The 15,964-nt window shown below is 40.9% G+C and overlaps 1 protein-coding gene across 1 annotated transcript in view; it reads right to left on the bottom strand.

Moving 5' to 3' along the window:
* LOC117360467 (zinc finger protein 395-like) overlaps positions 1-15,601 on the bottom strand; it is a 91,200-nt gene extending 75,599 nt beyond the window's left edge. The window contains exon 1 of the mRNA XM_033944244.1: positions 15,184-15,601. The gene's annotated coding sequence lies outside the window, so the exon portion shown is untranslated. The remainder of the gene's footprint in view (positions 1-15,183) is intronic.
* Positions 15,602-15,964: the final 363 nt, after the last annotated feature.

Here is a 15,964-nt window from a genome sequence, read left to right as displayed (position 1 = left end):
TTCAATGCAAAGAAATGCAGAGTAATGCATTTGGGGATTAATAATAGGAAGGAACCATATATGCTGGGAGGAGAGAAGCTGATATGCATGGACGGGGAGAGGGGCCTTGGGGTTATGTGTCCAAAGATCTAAAGGCGAAAAAACAGTGTGACAAGGCAGTGGCTGCTGCCAGAAGGATGCTGGGCTGTATAAATAGAGGTGTAGCCAGTAGAAGGAAGAAGGTGTTGATGCCCCTGTACAGGTCATTGGTAAGGCCCCACTTGGAGTATTGTGTTCAGTTTTGGAGACCATATCTGGCGAAGGACGTAAGAAGACTTGAGGCAGGCAACGAAAATGATAGGAGACTTGCGCCAGAAGACGTATGAGGAGAGACTGGAAGCCCTGAATATGTATACCCTAGAGCAGTGGTTCTTAAACTTGTTGGAGGTACTGAACCCCACCAGTTTCATATGCGTGTTCACCGAACCCTTCTTTATTGGAAAAATAAAATATGATTTTTACAAATTCAAAACATAGGTATACAGTGAGGGAAAAAATAATATCAATTTTGAAAACAAAAAAGTTCTCCTATATTTCGAATAATAATAACATAATAATTAAATTTACTGCAAATCAGTGTGACTTCTGCTGTTGCCTCTCAGAGACCAGTTCAGAAATGCGCGGATTTACCTTAGCAAGTGCCACTCTCATGTCATTTTCGCAACAAAGTCTGTTCCTTTTCTTCGTTTTTATGTCCAGCATCCTCGAAAAGGATTGCTCGCAAAGATATGTTGTAATAAATGGTATGAAAATTTCAGAGCTTTCTTAGCAATAACAGGGTACATTACCAATTGTTGACACCAAAACGTTGAGAGCGTTGTTGTTCTGAAGAGTTGCTGTTGAACCTGGCTCTGCTGAATTTCAATGATTTCATCGAGGTATTCATCATTGACATCTGTTGTCTCAACATTAAACATGAATGGCTGTCTCACCCTTGCTGGATATGACTCTCTTGTAGGGAAGTATCCGTCGAGAGACTTTGCAAGCTCATCTAAGTGCGTGGCAATAGTTTGCTTCAGTTCCGCGGGTACAGAAATGTCTCCGATTCCAGATACATCTTCGATCTTACTTACACAGTTGTCTAGCAGGGAAAAGTTTGCGAAGTTATCGTTTTCTGTTTGTCGTTTCCATAATGGTAGCTTTTTTTGAAAAGCTTTCAGGTTTTCTTCCGCTTTGATGATGTTGGCTCCACCACCCTGCATCTGCTTATTGAGATGATTGAGAGCTGTAAAGATATCAGCCATGTACGCTAAAATGAGAATGAACTCAGAATTTTTGAAGCAATCTGCATGACAATGTTGCTGCTCTTGCAAAAACAGAGCTAATTCCACACGCAAGGCAAAAACACAATTCAGCACCTGTCCCCGGGATAACCACCGAACGTTAGAATGGTACAGAAGTACCTCGAATTCAGATCCCATTTCTTTACACAGCTCCTTGAAGATGCGGTGCTTCAGAGCATTATTTCGCACATAGTTCACGCATTCCACAACAATTTCTAAAACTTCTGCCAGTTTTGGAGGCAAGGTTTTTGTTGCCAACGCATGCCTGTGAAGAATGCAATGCGTAACAATGATGTGTGGGGCATCGGCATTCACTAGTGCACCAAAACCGGACTTTCTTCAGAGCATGGCTGGAGCTCCGTCCAAACAAACTGCAGAAACCATATCCCACGAAAGATTGTTGTCTTTGAAGAAGTCATCCACAAGTTTCTTCACATCAGTTGCCTTAGTTGTTGTTGTAAGAGGCTTACAAAATAAAAAATCTTCCTTTATCACGTCGTCTTTCACATAGCGCACGAATACTGCAAGCTGGCTTAGATTGGAAACGTCTGTGGTCTCGTCGAGTTGAAGGCTGAATTTTGCCGGGCTTGAAATCAGATCTGCAACTACTTGAGCCAAGATGTCTTTGCTCATGTCCTCTATTCTGTTGCTGATGATGTCATTTGAAAGAGGAATTTCAGATAACTGAACTTCAGCCACTTTTCCCAGCATGATATTCGCCATCTTCAACACAGCTGGTTTTATGAGTGTTTCACCAATGGTGTGTGGTTTGCCCTGCTTTGCGATCAGGTAAGCAACTTCGTACAATGCTGTGAGGATCGGTTTGTTGATGGGTACAAAGCCGAGAACAGGCAGAGTAGCCTTTTCATCGAATCTTGCTCTCTTCACCTTGAATTCAGCGAGCGTTGTATTTTCCATCTCCATGCAGCTTAAGGAAGTGTTCCCTTAGTTTTGCCGGAGCTAGACTAGAATTACTCAACTTGGCATTGCAAATCATGCAATTAGGACGCTGACTCCCATCACGTTCCGTTATACATGTGAATCCATATTGTACATATTCGTCCGACCACTTTCGTATTTTGCTCGACATAGTTAGTAAGGGATTAAAATATTAAGATAGGTATCACACGACGTACCATCACAACAGTTACAATTCAACTACTGTGCACATCAAATCCCCTGCAGCACAGATAGGCCAAGCGATGTTGCGTGATCACCTGCAGCCAATTATGGACAAACGGGGCGTATCATCACGAATCATAAGCGTTCAATCATCTATCAGTTATATCATAAATTTTGATCAGAAATTGATTGATGTATATAAGGCGTTAGTTACAGATTGATAGATCAAGAAACCGAGTACACGATCAGTCTTGATCAAAATCACTGAATAACTGATAGATGATTGAACGTGACCGAAGCGCTATATGAGTCGGAGGTGTGTTTTGACCTCCGCCGAACCCGCGAGACTGACTCACTGAACCCCTGGGGTTCGGTCGAACCCAGGTTAAGAACCACTGCCCTAGAGGAAAGGAGAGGCAGGGGAGATATGATTCAGACGTTGAAAGACTTGAAGGGTATTAACGTAGAACAAAATCTTTTCCAGAGAAAGGAAAATGGTAAAACCAGAGGACATAATTTGAGGTTGAGGGGTAGTAGATTCAGGGGCAATGTTAGGAAATTCTACTTTACGGAGAGGGTAGTGGATGTCTGGAATGCGCTCCCGAGAGAGGTGGTGGAGAGGAAAACTGTGACTGAGTTCAAAGAAGCGTGGGATGAACACAGAGGATTTAGAATCAGAAAATGATATTAAATATCAAACTAAGGCCAGTACTGGGCAGACTTGCACGGTCTTTGTCTGTATATGGCCGCTTGGTGGAGGATGGGCTGGGGAGGGCTTCAATGGCTGGGAGGGTGTAGATGTGCTGGAGTAAGTCTTAACAGAGATTTCGGCAGTTGGAACCCAAGCACAGTACCGGGTAAAGCTTTGGATTCTTGCCCAGAAATAGCTAAGAAGAAAAAATAATAAAATTTAAATTGAATCAGGTTGGGCAGACTGGATGGACCATTCGGGTCTTTATCTGCCATCATCTACTATATTACTATATGCTTTTAAATCCTTCCTAAAAGATAACAAATGATGTCATTGTTGTACATCTAGGAGGTAACAATTCATATTATTGGCTTGATTATTCTAAATACCTTGTAACCTTCCAAAATCTATCTAAAGAGGGACTTTACAACAAATGATGCTATAAGAACTCAAGCACCTAGTTTACAGTAATGAATCCTCTCTCTTGAGTATACTGGTCTACGATTATTACAAGCTTTAAATACTGAAATTATCAGCTTAAAATACTCCTTTTATTGGAAGTCAGTGCAATTTTTGTAACAAAGGTTGAGCACTCTCCCATTTCTTCTCCCCTAATCTAGCTGCTGCAGTCTGTATAATATGCAATTTCTTACATAATTTATCCTTCAAACCTACAATTTTCTTTTTGTTACATTATTAATGTAATCTGTTTTAGTTTAAGTGAAATATAAACAGTGAAAATAAATAAATAATAGCACATTACAATAATCCAGTGAATTTAATAAGGGCCAGATCACAGCAGCCAAAGCTCGGTTTTCAAATGGCAACTCAATTTTAATTTCAAATAAGCCATTCTAGCCAAATTCATAACTTTTTCTGGTCCTATGTCCACCGCATATAAAGAAAAAAAAAAAAATCCAAAAATCATACAGCTTGAGTCAGCATCGGAAAAAAATTAAAGTCCTTTTTGATCAACATTTCTCAATCCCAGATAAGTGGTTTTGTACATATTAATCACCAAGTCCACTATCCTCCAACCAGTCCTTAATGTCCCTAAAATATAAAATTAAGCCTCTCTACTGTACTGCTGCAATTCCATCTCCTAAGAAAGGGGGCATCAACTGAATTCAAAGTTTACTGCATTGGCTTAGAAGAGAGTACACTTGAAAATCAAAGGGCATGCAAGCCAAGTCAATGCCTCCCAAACAGGTCTGAATTGCAGGGTTAAAATAAGCCTGCTTTTCAGATTGGCTACCTGCAAAAATACTTCATAAATCATCATTATGGAAATGCAGAGTATGTGTTTGCAAATCCCCTCCCTACCCCCAGGGCTCAAGACCACTGATGTAAATAAAATTCATGAACACTCAAACAATAGACTAAAGGAGAAAAAAACATGCCAGCAGGAACGTGTAGCCTTAACCCTTCCATGCATACGTTAAATTATCAACAACTTTACACACTTGGGGTCATTTTGACCCCATCATTTATAAGCACTAAAAGTTGCTTCAACTTAATAATTTTGCAAATTCTCACTGGTATGGCACCCAAGTCAAACGTTTATGTGTTTATTAAATGTATATTTAGGCCTACAGCACAACCGGCGATGTTCCAGTAATCTTTCAATATTGTTTCTTCTCTTATTCAGCACTCACTGTACACAAACTGACAATGTTCAGGGCATGCAGCTCTGCCACAGTATTGGCAGAATTTTGTTGTCTTCTTGTCAGTTTAAACAAAGTTTATAAAGTAGAACATGAACTTACCCGAGCAAAAATGAAGAATTCTGACAATGCTGCGTTCATAAACCTGTGGGGTCGATTTGACCCCAGCTGTGTAGGTATACTCATGTTAAACTAGGTTAAAACAAAAAAAATTCAAAAGCTGTATTTATCACAGACGACAGGAAATGCATTGTCTGTTAATATCGAAAAGGAACCTGGAATTTTAAATCAAAAATACAATTTATGATTAAATCTGTTTTATTATCAAAACTACAATTTATAAGTAAGCAACTAAACTAAGAAGTCGGGCTGGGGTCAATATGACCCCAGGTGTGTACAGAAGGGTTAAATTAAACATCACACTTTCTATTCCACTAACTTGTAAACACTGGGAAATATTCAAAAGAGAAAAATGTCCAAAAATGACATAAGGTGGCATTTTGCTGTTTTGTTTGCTAAAACATCCTTAGTAACACTGTAAATGATGGCAGATAAAGACCTGAGTGGTCCATCCAATCTGTCCATCAGTCTCACACTCATTATCTAGTAATTATTCATTTTACTTGCTAAGTTCCTCTATAAGATGTCCTCCCCTCCTCCACATGATAAGCAAGACCTGCACTTGGATGATACAAATGTGGTATAAAATACACATACTGTATTTTTGCTCCACAAGACACACTTTTTCCACCCAAAAGTGGGTGGAAATATTCATGTGAACAGAACAAGAAAAGATGAGGAGAACAAGAACTACTTTGAAGCAATAAAGGATAATTCACAAGTGCTGCAGATCCAAGCAAGTTTTCCCTTATCTCCCAAAACTAGCTGCCATATGAACATCTATGTTTCAGAATTTTCCTGCCGACACACCATATTTAGAGAACACATTTAGGAGGAAACATTGGTATCTTTTTTTCAACTGTATTTCTTGAAGGTATTGAGCTGAGCCTAACAGCAGTTCTGTTCTTGGGGTCAGCCATGACTGCCCAAGTCACTGGTGTCAGACATTTAATAACAGCCCCATTAAAACAGCTGCAGGAGCAAAGGAACTGCCAGGTATTTGCGACTTACTACTACTTAACATTTCTATAGTGCTGCTAGACAGTACGCAGCTCGGTATATTAAAAGATTTGAGAGTCCCTGCTCAGTAGAATTTACAATCTAATCAAACAGACAAACAGGACAAATACAGGGTTAGGGAGTTTCTCAGGCATGGGTACTTTACAAGCAAGTGTAACTTGGACTGGCCAGTTTGGAGACAGGATGCTGACTTCCATGGACCTTGGTCTGACTCAGCATGCCTTTCTTTATCTTGTGCTCTGATGAACCAGAACCATGTACATAGCAGACAGTTGAGCTGCAGCCAAAATTAGATTAGATTTTAAAACGATGTCACTGTAAAATGAAAATAATTCACAAGATAGACCCTTCCCATAGCATTACATGTGGCCAAAGTCTATGTTTTCCCTGATGAAGTTATTTGGTGCCTAGTTCACTTGGACTTTGGACCAAACTGTGCAATTGAAGAGGTGAGTTCCAAAACTCATTAAGTGCAAAAAGTTGTTTTCTGGATAAATGAATTTTTTTTTTCTCAAGAATTCTAGCCAACGTAAGAAAATGTTTTCACCAAAAATCATACAATTCATGAAGAATGCATTTTTGCGCCAATTTCACATACCTATCTCTAAAGCAGTGGGCCAGGTACTATTTTGAGGCCCTCGGTATGTTTATCATAATCACAAAAGTAAAATAAATCAGTTTCTTGATCATATGTCTCTTTACCTATAAATGACAATATTACTATTAAGACAGCCAAAAGGAAAGATTTATCAACTAAAAAGAGTTTTACCTCATGCAAAATTGTCATTTCTTTAATAAGACATTAACTATTTTTTTCTGAGGCCCTCCAAGGACCTACAAATCCAAAATGTGGCCCTGTAAAGGGTTTGAGTTTGAGACCACTGCTCTAAAAGCAGTCTGTTTCTGCTATGAACGCATTTTTGAAAATAATGTATTTTTATGAAGTTTGGAACTCACTTCTTCAACTATTGTCATGAAGAGGACTTTTTACAAACTGTGAAGAACAAATTAGCCACTATAAAAGGGACCATGAGGGCAGGCCACAGAGATCATACAAATCCAAAAGCTTAATATGTTAACCGTTTTACCTAAAGGCAGGACTTTTAGGTGTCATTAGTGCCCAGGCACCCTGAAATACAACTGTCAGGTCCTGACAGTGACAAACTCAAAACCACCTTCTGTGCTTCAAAACTGTTTTACAACTACTCCTAGATAAAAAGTCAACAGCTTCAATGGATACTGCTTTTCATCATGGATTTAAATTTTGTGGTTTAGAATTTTGCATTATTTTTTCTAAGTTACAGTATTTGATTGGGTTTTGTGTCTAAAACAGGAGGACCTTGGACTGGGAAATATCTTCATAATCTCTGCAGGGCTCAAAACAGTGATGCTAAATAAGTTCCAACTGGCAGTGGAGAGTAGCTACTAACTGGAAGTCTGCAGGCTGCTGTCATATGACAGAGAGGAATATTAAAAACTGAAGCACTTCTCCTTTTAAGTTTCCCCTTTCTGCTTTGACCTCCTTGTCTCATTTTCCCTTTCCTGTGTGAATCTCTAACTGCAGCCTTCTTTTATTCTCTTGATGGGCTTATTTTGCTGCTTTTATTTTATTCTTTCCAATCCAGAAAATTCTGGAAAGAAATTATATACAAGGGCTTGGGAATGAGAAAGACTGTTGGAGCACCAGAGTGAGCTTTGGAATGCCCTGAGAAAGACTATTGGAACACCAGAACGAGGCTTGGAACACACAAAACTGATGGAACACCAGAGTGAGCTTTGAAAGGCTATTGGAGTACCAGAATGAGGCTTTGAACACATTGAGAAAGATTTCAACACTCAACCTGAGGAAAAAGACATGAGGGGACTTTGAGTACTTCATACAAAACACATAGAAGGGAAGTTTGGCTGATAAAACCATGAGGTTGGGCACTTTACACAAAACACAAAGCTTGCAAACACACAGGAGGGAAGTTAGGCTGATTAAAGCATGATTTCAAGACAAAATGAATAATACTTCCAGAGAAAAACTAGGTCTTCCAGGTACCGCCCTATTAATCTTGCCAGTAATGTTTTGTTTTGCCTGTGGTTCGCCAATGCCTTTAAAGATTTCATATATTATCTCATTTCTAATGTACAAATTGTCAAAAGGAGTTCTTATGAATGATTATTAATTTTCTATGAATTATTATGGATTTGTTTTGATACATTATAACCATTTCATTTTATTTTTCATTTCAAATGATCTCTCCATTCAAACTGCACTATCCTCTGTTACAAACAGACAAATTTGAAAGAACTCCACAAGCCTTGCTGTCCTCATTTGTTTTCTCCTGTTAATACCCTAAGGACAAACTAATATAAACTAAAGTATGGGGACCCTAAGGGGTCCTTTTACCAAACAACGGTGAAATGTAGCCTTCGAACACCCTTATGCAGGTCATTCTTGTGCACTAAGACAACTTTTACTGCTGGGGTAAACTGTCTAATTTTCTGAATTTTTCAATAATGGCCATGCACTAACATTATTAATGCATGTTGAACACCACAAGTGCTGACGATGTATATTTATAAGTAAATGGAGGCAAAAAGACCTCCAAGAACCCAGGCATCTAATCAATAGACAGACTCCTATTGAGGGTTTGGGGTTCTATCATAGGTCAAACCTCCATTTATTTGAGATAATCTTTTTTATTTAAATTAATTTTTTCAATTTTAAATATATTTCATTTAATAACTATAGTATTTCCTTTCATACTCAAAAGGGTATGGTAGAGAGCTAGCAACCAGAATTAAGATTTGCTAATGGATCGATCTTAATTCTGGTTGCTAGCTCTCTACCATACCCTTACTTCGCACTTCATCCACTGTAACTCTATACAATGTTCCAAGAGTAATCTTATGTAACTGTACATTGTAATGCTATGACTGTAAAACTGTAAACTGTTCTGAGCTCTTTGGGGAGTACAGGATATAAAACCAAAGAAATTACTTAGATGCTTTTCATACTCATTATGTAAATGCGTATTGGGGTGAAATACTTATTGGCAAATAATGCAAATTAATGCTATAAAACAGCTCAGTAAATATAGCCCATAAAATGTAAGCCCTCTAGGGCAGGAACCTACTCTAGGGCAGGAACCTACCTACTGAATCAGAAAATAACCAACTTTGATCTGGAATTTAGAAAGGCGAATAATGAAATCAGATACAGTGCTACCTACCAATTCAAGCTTAAACTGTCTTCAACAAGACCCCAGGATCCCTTCAACCCCTCCAAGGCCTAATCTGGGCAGAATAAGAGGTGCTTATCTCTTGCAGTCTTGCCTGTTGCTTTCAAAGTGATCCTGGCTAAACATCTGGCACTCTAATCCACATATAGTCAAAGCACAAGCATAATGTTAACTGTATTGCACAAGTTAGGAGGTAAGTCTGTTTGCAGAGGAGTATGGAGATCAAGCAGACCCCAGGAATTCTAGGCATTTTTGCCACACTGGGGAAGAAATTAGGGGTGGGAGGTTGGACTCTCAGCAGGCTTGTATCATGAGATCAGCATCTGAGCAACCTTGTAGTGCTAGGCAGGAGGGGAGGGGGGGTGTGTATGTGCTTAAGGCTAGCAGGCTGAGGATCTGATGCAAAGTTAGCACACTATCTTTTTTGACTGCCTCTTCCTACTCCATCCATTTTTCATTTTCTTACAAATATGTGATAAGAATATTAATATGCTTGGGTATATAAGTTTAGATGCTTATTATCCCTTGATTAAATAATTAGTATGTGTTTATTTCTGAGCCACATGGCAGCAACAAATTTTATTCTACACCTATAAAAATGAACCCCAATTTATTTTTTAAACTAGGCATGAGGCATGGATCTACTAAGATATGTGTAAAGCAATGAGGAAGCTTGAGGCTGAGTCAGGGCCTAAGGCCCAATTCCAGCTCTACAGTACCTCTGTGGCTGCATGGGGAGAGGAGCGGCAACCCGCAGCACACTCATTCGACAGAATGAAATTTCCAAATTTTTAGAGTCCAATATTCTTAATGAGAAGCAGCCAGACCACTTTTAGCTTAAAGACCAGTAGAAAACTATCAAGGTTTTCTACATGTACAAAGCAGATACAAACATCGTATTTGCAAAAAGCTGTGGTCACTAGCTTCCAAGAGAAAGATCTAAATGAAAGATTTTCATCGATTATATGATCTTTGAAAAACATTTTTGTATTTGATCAATGCTGATTTTCTCTTTCTGGCCACATTAAGGACTATATATGACCAGAAATATCAAGTTACCCAATTCCAGGCTGAAGATTTTGGGTAGTCCTGGATTTCTGACTACTCCATCTTGTGCATTATGGGACTTGCAGCACTAATTTCCATGAGAAGGATTAGAAACTATAAAACCTAAACTGCCTCAAAACACTCTAAGAAATCTCATGCGCTATTTGCGCTTCCGTCCATTAAGGGTTGTAAATCTAAGATATTTCATCAGCGTCTTTTGTCATTTTAAACAGCTTCTTGGGACAAGGGTTTGAATCATTTAATTCAGGGCAGGGTTAACCAATAGGCCAAGTAGGCACGTGCCTAGGGCCCGAATTGTCAGGGAAGCCCGATGAAGGAGGGCATCAACATTGTTTTTTCCAAACAGCGATGGACCCCTCCAGCATCGATCGGCAACACGGGCCTCCCCCAATCGGTAACGCGGGCCCCACCCCGATCGGCAACGCGGCCCCCCCTTCGACGGAGAGTGTGACAAGCAAGCAATGCGGGTAAGAAAGGCAACGGGAACTGTAATTGTGCAAGCGGTACTGCTTGCCCAAAGCTTCCCTCTGACGCAGCTTCCTGTTTCCGCCTGGGTGCATGGTGGGGTGGGGTAGGGCAGAGGGGCCCAGTGTACTTATGTGCCTAGGGGCCCTCAACGAATTAATCCTGCCCTGATTTAATTGCGTCCTCCGTCACTTATCACCAATTTAGACGTGCTTTTAAAACCTATCTTTTTATTCAATCTCTTGGAAGTTAGATATATTCTGTTTATTTTTTTATTTTGTAGAGCCTTATCTTAACGGTTTTGTGGTATAGAAGTGTGTTTTTATATGTTATGTTATGCTTTGGAATGTTCAAAACCAGGACTGGCTAAGATATCTTCAGCCTGGAACTGGGTAACCTAACATCTCTATATTAAATTATAACCCATTTTAACAAAAAAAAAATAATAATAAAAATGTTCACAATTAACTGTCTGGGGCAGGAAATGAGACTGATATTGGAAACTGCCCGTAGCTTACACTGGAGATCTTCTCCCAGGGGGCATAGCTACTAGTTTCCAAAGTTTCATCCTCCGGCCAATCTTTTTTCTAAGTGTCACAGTAACATGGATAAGCTAGGGGCAAGGGGCTGTGCCAAAATTTGTGGAAAATTACAGACTACAGTGCACTACCAAGTTTGGCCACAGAAAAAGTCACTGTATTTAGCCCAATGGGATGACACTGATTTATAATCATCTATTGGGTGACTTCCACTATGTTGGAAGGATGCCAGCAGCTACAAAAATAATTTTATAGTTGTAGGTCTGGCAAGTAATGCAAACATGTGTTACGCCTTTATATCACTTCATGTGTGTCTATTGAGAATAGCACGTAATCCGAGCAGTCTCTAGTGAGTACATCTGCAGTCTATATAAGTACCTGTGTAACACCCCTTGTTTGCAAACATACTAAACACTGTGCTGCAAAACAGACAAAGGTTCAGAGAATCCTAGAAGAAACTAGCAAACTAATGAATCAATGCTCCTATCAGCCTTTCATATATATCAGCCCTAAAAAAAACTGATTGCAAAGTTCTGCTTTCAAACTTCATCTTCTAAAAGTTAGTGCATGACCTGAACATCATAATAACCAACCACCAGCAAACTGGTCATACCAGGGGTAATTTTGACAAGGATTTCAATGCCTGCAGAAATGGGTGTTTCATAAAATTACCCCTGGGGTTCTGTGCACAAAATTAGGAACACAAATCACTGTGTATTTACTTTTCTGTATACTGTACTAAAAATAGGGCAAAGTTTGCAACTTACATGCTTTTTTTACCCCCATTTCATAACATGCTTGTGTACAAAATGTTCAATTTCTATGCCTATTGACACCAGCACTGGAAACTTTGTGTACCCTCTGTGCGGGTGGCATAGCCCTCTTTTTCAAATGTTTAAGTTTACTTTCCTTATAAAATTTTGTATTTTAAGCACCCGAGTCTTGCAGGAGCCATCCGCCGTGTTATAAAATTTCATTACAAGGAAGATGTTTCCTAGGCTGTTATTATAAGGGGAAAATTAAACTCTTAACAGTTGGAAGTTTCTTCAGCACCATTACACCTTTACAGGTTATAATGCCCTTTTATGGATCTTTTGAGGAGTTAGCTTTAAGGATTAATAAGAGGGTCTTAAGGAACACCACTCCAATGATTAAGTCATGCAAGGAACAAACACACATGTAAACAAAAAAGTACTCTACTGTTGCATTGAGAACAGCTAAACATTCTACATAGCTAGTTGGGATTGTGGAACTTTTTAACATTCCCATTTTAATACCATACTGCTGAAGCAGCCCAGGAGTGGGCGTTGTAATAAAGATATCTTATTTTGGGGCACTATGTTTGGGATCTGTTCTCTTTTGCATCAATTCTGGTGCAGATCTGAAAAGCCTCTTTGTCGATCACCAAGTCACTTAACCCTCCATTGCCCCAGATTAATAAAAAAACAACAACAACACACCTTGGATTGTAAGCTCACAAGGGATAGAGAAAATACATGCATGTAATGTATACAATGCTGCATTTATCTAGTAGCAACAGAAATGGTACTCCTGGCGGAATTCTGCGTTACACAGAATTTCCACAGAATTTCACAGTTGTGCAGAATTCCCTTTTTCCCTTGCTGAATCTCAGATGGTGTCAGCTTCATCGACTCGAAGTATTAGTAGCGATTTCCACATGCCGACTGCCACTAACCTAAAAGTCTATCCACAGCTGAAGGGAGGCCTCCCGGTTAGCCATGACCTAATGAAGCAAGCCTTACTAAGGAGCAAAGAGTTCAGGGGAGGAAGGAAATATGTTGGCACAAGGAGAGGGGAGACATGCATGGTGAGGGTAGAGGGTGAAATGTTGCATATAATAAAGGAAGGAGAGAAGGAAGAGATGGTGCATGGAGAGGGACAGAGAGGTTTGACCCAGGACACAAGGCAAGGGGAGATGGTGGACAGTAGGAAAGAAACAGAAATGTTGGATATGGCAGTGGAAGGGAGGGAGAAAATGCAGCATGGGGAAGAGGCATACGAGAGGGAGAGAGAGAGGTGTTGGACATGGGGTGGATGAGAGGGTGGGATATACACCAGGTGGAGGAAGAGAAGGAGAGAGATGTTGGATCTAGTAGAATGGAGTGATGAAGAGATGCCTGGCAATGGGAGTGCGGGAAGAGAGTAGGAGAAATGCTGGACCATGGGGGGGGGGGGGGGAGAGAGAGTGCAGGAGGACAGAGAGATGTCAGATTACGAGGGTGGAAAAGGAAGGAAGAGAGAGCAAATGCTGGACTATAAGGGTGAAGGAAGGAAGAAGAATGGTAGAACCCTGAGGGGGAGGAGAGGATAGATATATGGTAATTGGGTGTATGTTGAAGATTAAAGGGAATGGAGGGCTGAGGAAGGAATGAGATGAGGAATGCGAGAAAAGATAGAAATTTGACAGGTAGCTGAAAATTGAGAAGACGGGTAAGAAAGAGGCAGAAGGAATGATCAACATATCAGAGGTAGATGTAGTAAGGGAATAGACAGGAGAGAGGAGAAAAGATAAATGGATAGCAGCCACTTGAAGAATTCGAAGACGACAGGAAAGCAAAAAAGGGAAACTGGAACCAACATGATGGAAAAATAAAACATCCAGACAAGGTAGAAGAAAAATATTTTGTGTTAAATGTTTTAAATGGAATATGGATAATAATTAGCAAAAATATTGTTTAAATATTGACAAACTTGCAGAATTTACCAATTTTCTTCCTCTTTTACAAAGCCTAATAGCTCAGGCCACTGCGGTAACTGTCCTGAAGCCCATAGGGATTTTAAAGGGCTTTGGGGCTTTTGCAGTACAGCAGCTGCTAGTGTAAAACGAAGGGGGGGGGGGGGGGGGGAAGGGGTGCACAGAATGGTAAGTAGTACTGTGACTATTTGCTTACAGAGTTTAAGATTAGCAAAGTACAGCAAGGTCTATGTTAAGATTTTATTTCTGTATCTTTACTTGTGCAGGGTAGAAAAAAAAGACAAGTTTAGAACTTTCCAAATCTAAGCAGTTAAAAAAAAGCATGGAATTAAACTTTATTATTGTAGAAAATTACAATTCACTATCATTTTCAGAGTGCATATTGGCGACTTGGCCTTTTCTTGAGTGTCCCACTTTACTCGTTTTCCTCCGTACTGCTACAGCAGAGAAATGCAATAAGATTAGCCCATTCTCTTCCTCAGACTCGCATGGTATCTGCGAAGAATCTGCCTGGTCAGAAGCACTGAGAAGAGCAGCCTCGAGACCTGAAATCTAGCGATCCTGGCTCCCCTACTACCTAAACATGCACGAACAAGCCCAGCAGCACACACACTCAGGCTTCGCTTGTTGTGCCCCATAGTGGAAGGTCCCAGCAAACGTGAGGCGTGGCCCAGGAGCGGCTGCAGCCGGGCGGGGGTTTGAGCCGGTTCAGAGGCAGCAGGGGGAGGTGCTTCACCAAGAGGAGGGAATTTCTAACCGGGCTGCCGAGCCATACACACCCCCCTCCTCCTCCCCCCAAAGTCAACAGCACATTAATTTAGACATAAAATTACTGTACTTCTCTTTAAATCATAAGAAGCAGAGAGGAGCAAAGTTTGCAAAGAATCCGACACTTACCCATGACCCCTCTCTACCTCCGCGTTAAAGCAGATCCCGCTTTAGAAACCCCCGTCCCCTAGCCCTAAAGCACCCAAAGAAACCGTGCAAAGAAAAATCAAAAGGGTGCAACATCTGTCCAGTCACCTGGGAGCCTGGGTACTGAAATTAGGGAGCCTTCCTGTCCTGACATATGCATAGGTACCCTGACACCACCTGCACCAGCACACGCAAAACTAACCAGATATAAGGAGCCCCCGAAAGCGTCGGTAGTACGGACCATAACATGCACCCCACCAGCAGCACCATCCCGAACCCCCATGTTAACTGCATGTTTCCCTCACACTCACCTGTACGTGTCTCTGGCCACTGCAAACACACTCGCAAGCTCCTTTCCGAATGAACCTCTCCTCCTCTTCTTCTTCTTCTTTTTTTTTTTTTTTTTTGCCCTCACCGCCCCCCTCTCTCCCTTTGCCAGCGCGCCGAGCCTCCCATGAAAAGTACACAAGCACCTCACGTACAGCAGCCGTCCTAAGCCGGCCTGGATTTCGAACTGGAACTGGAATCAGCCCTGTTCCCCCCTAAACCCAGCAACTGCTATTTGCTGTCCCCGATGCAATGCCTGGTCTCCCAGCAGTCACATTCCCCCTGCCGTCCGGGGTTCGGGGGCGCCACGTGTCACCTCAGAGTCGAAGGGCGCAGATCCAGCTTCTTCTAATATCCGTGCCGGGATTTCGCTTTTGCTTGTAATATATGTCGAGAGGGTTTTTTTTTTCCTTTTCCTCCTCCTGCCGGCCGGGTTAAAGCTCCTCTGGAAGCTCTAGTTGTAAACAAGTTCCCCACATGCTCAGCCCTCGATCGCTGATTGGTTGCTCAGCTGCCATTTATGCACACGCCCACCCTAGAAAGGAGAAAATAAACACCGGGGGTGCGATATTATTCCCTGCACTCCTAGGGAGACATAAGTAACGCCCCTTCTCTTCCCGCTCCGCTAAGAAGGGTCGGCTCTGAACTACAAAAGCTGGCGTCTGCTCCTTATCCTGGCGTGCACGAAAACTATATTTTGGACTATCGTTTGAAAATAGAATATATCGACATTTGTAGTGCATTTGTTGCATTTAAATGAAAAAA

This window comes from Geotrypetes seraphini, chromosome 5, assembly GCF_902459505.1.
Source record: "Geotrypetes seraphini chromosome 5, aGeoSer1.1, whole genome shotgun sequence".
NCBI lineage: Eukaryota > Metazoa > Chordata > Amphibia > Gymnophiona > Dermophiidae > Geotrypetes > Geotrypetes seraphini.
Note: the sequence above shows the minus strand (reverse complement) of the source record. Positions and strands in the feature narration are given on the sequence as shown.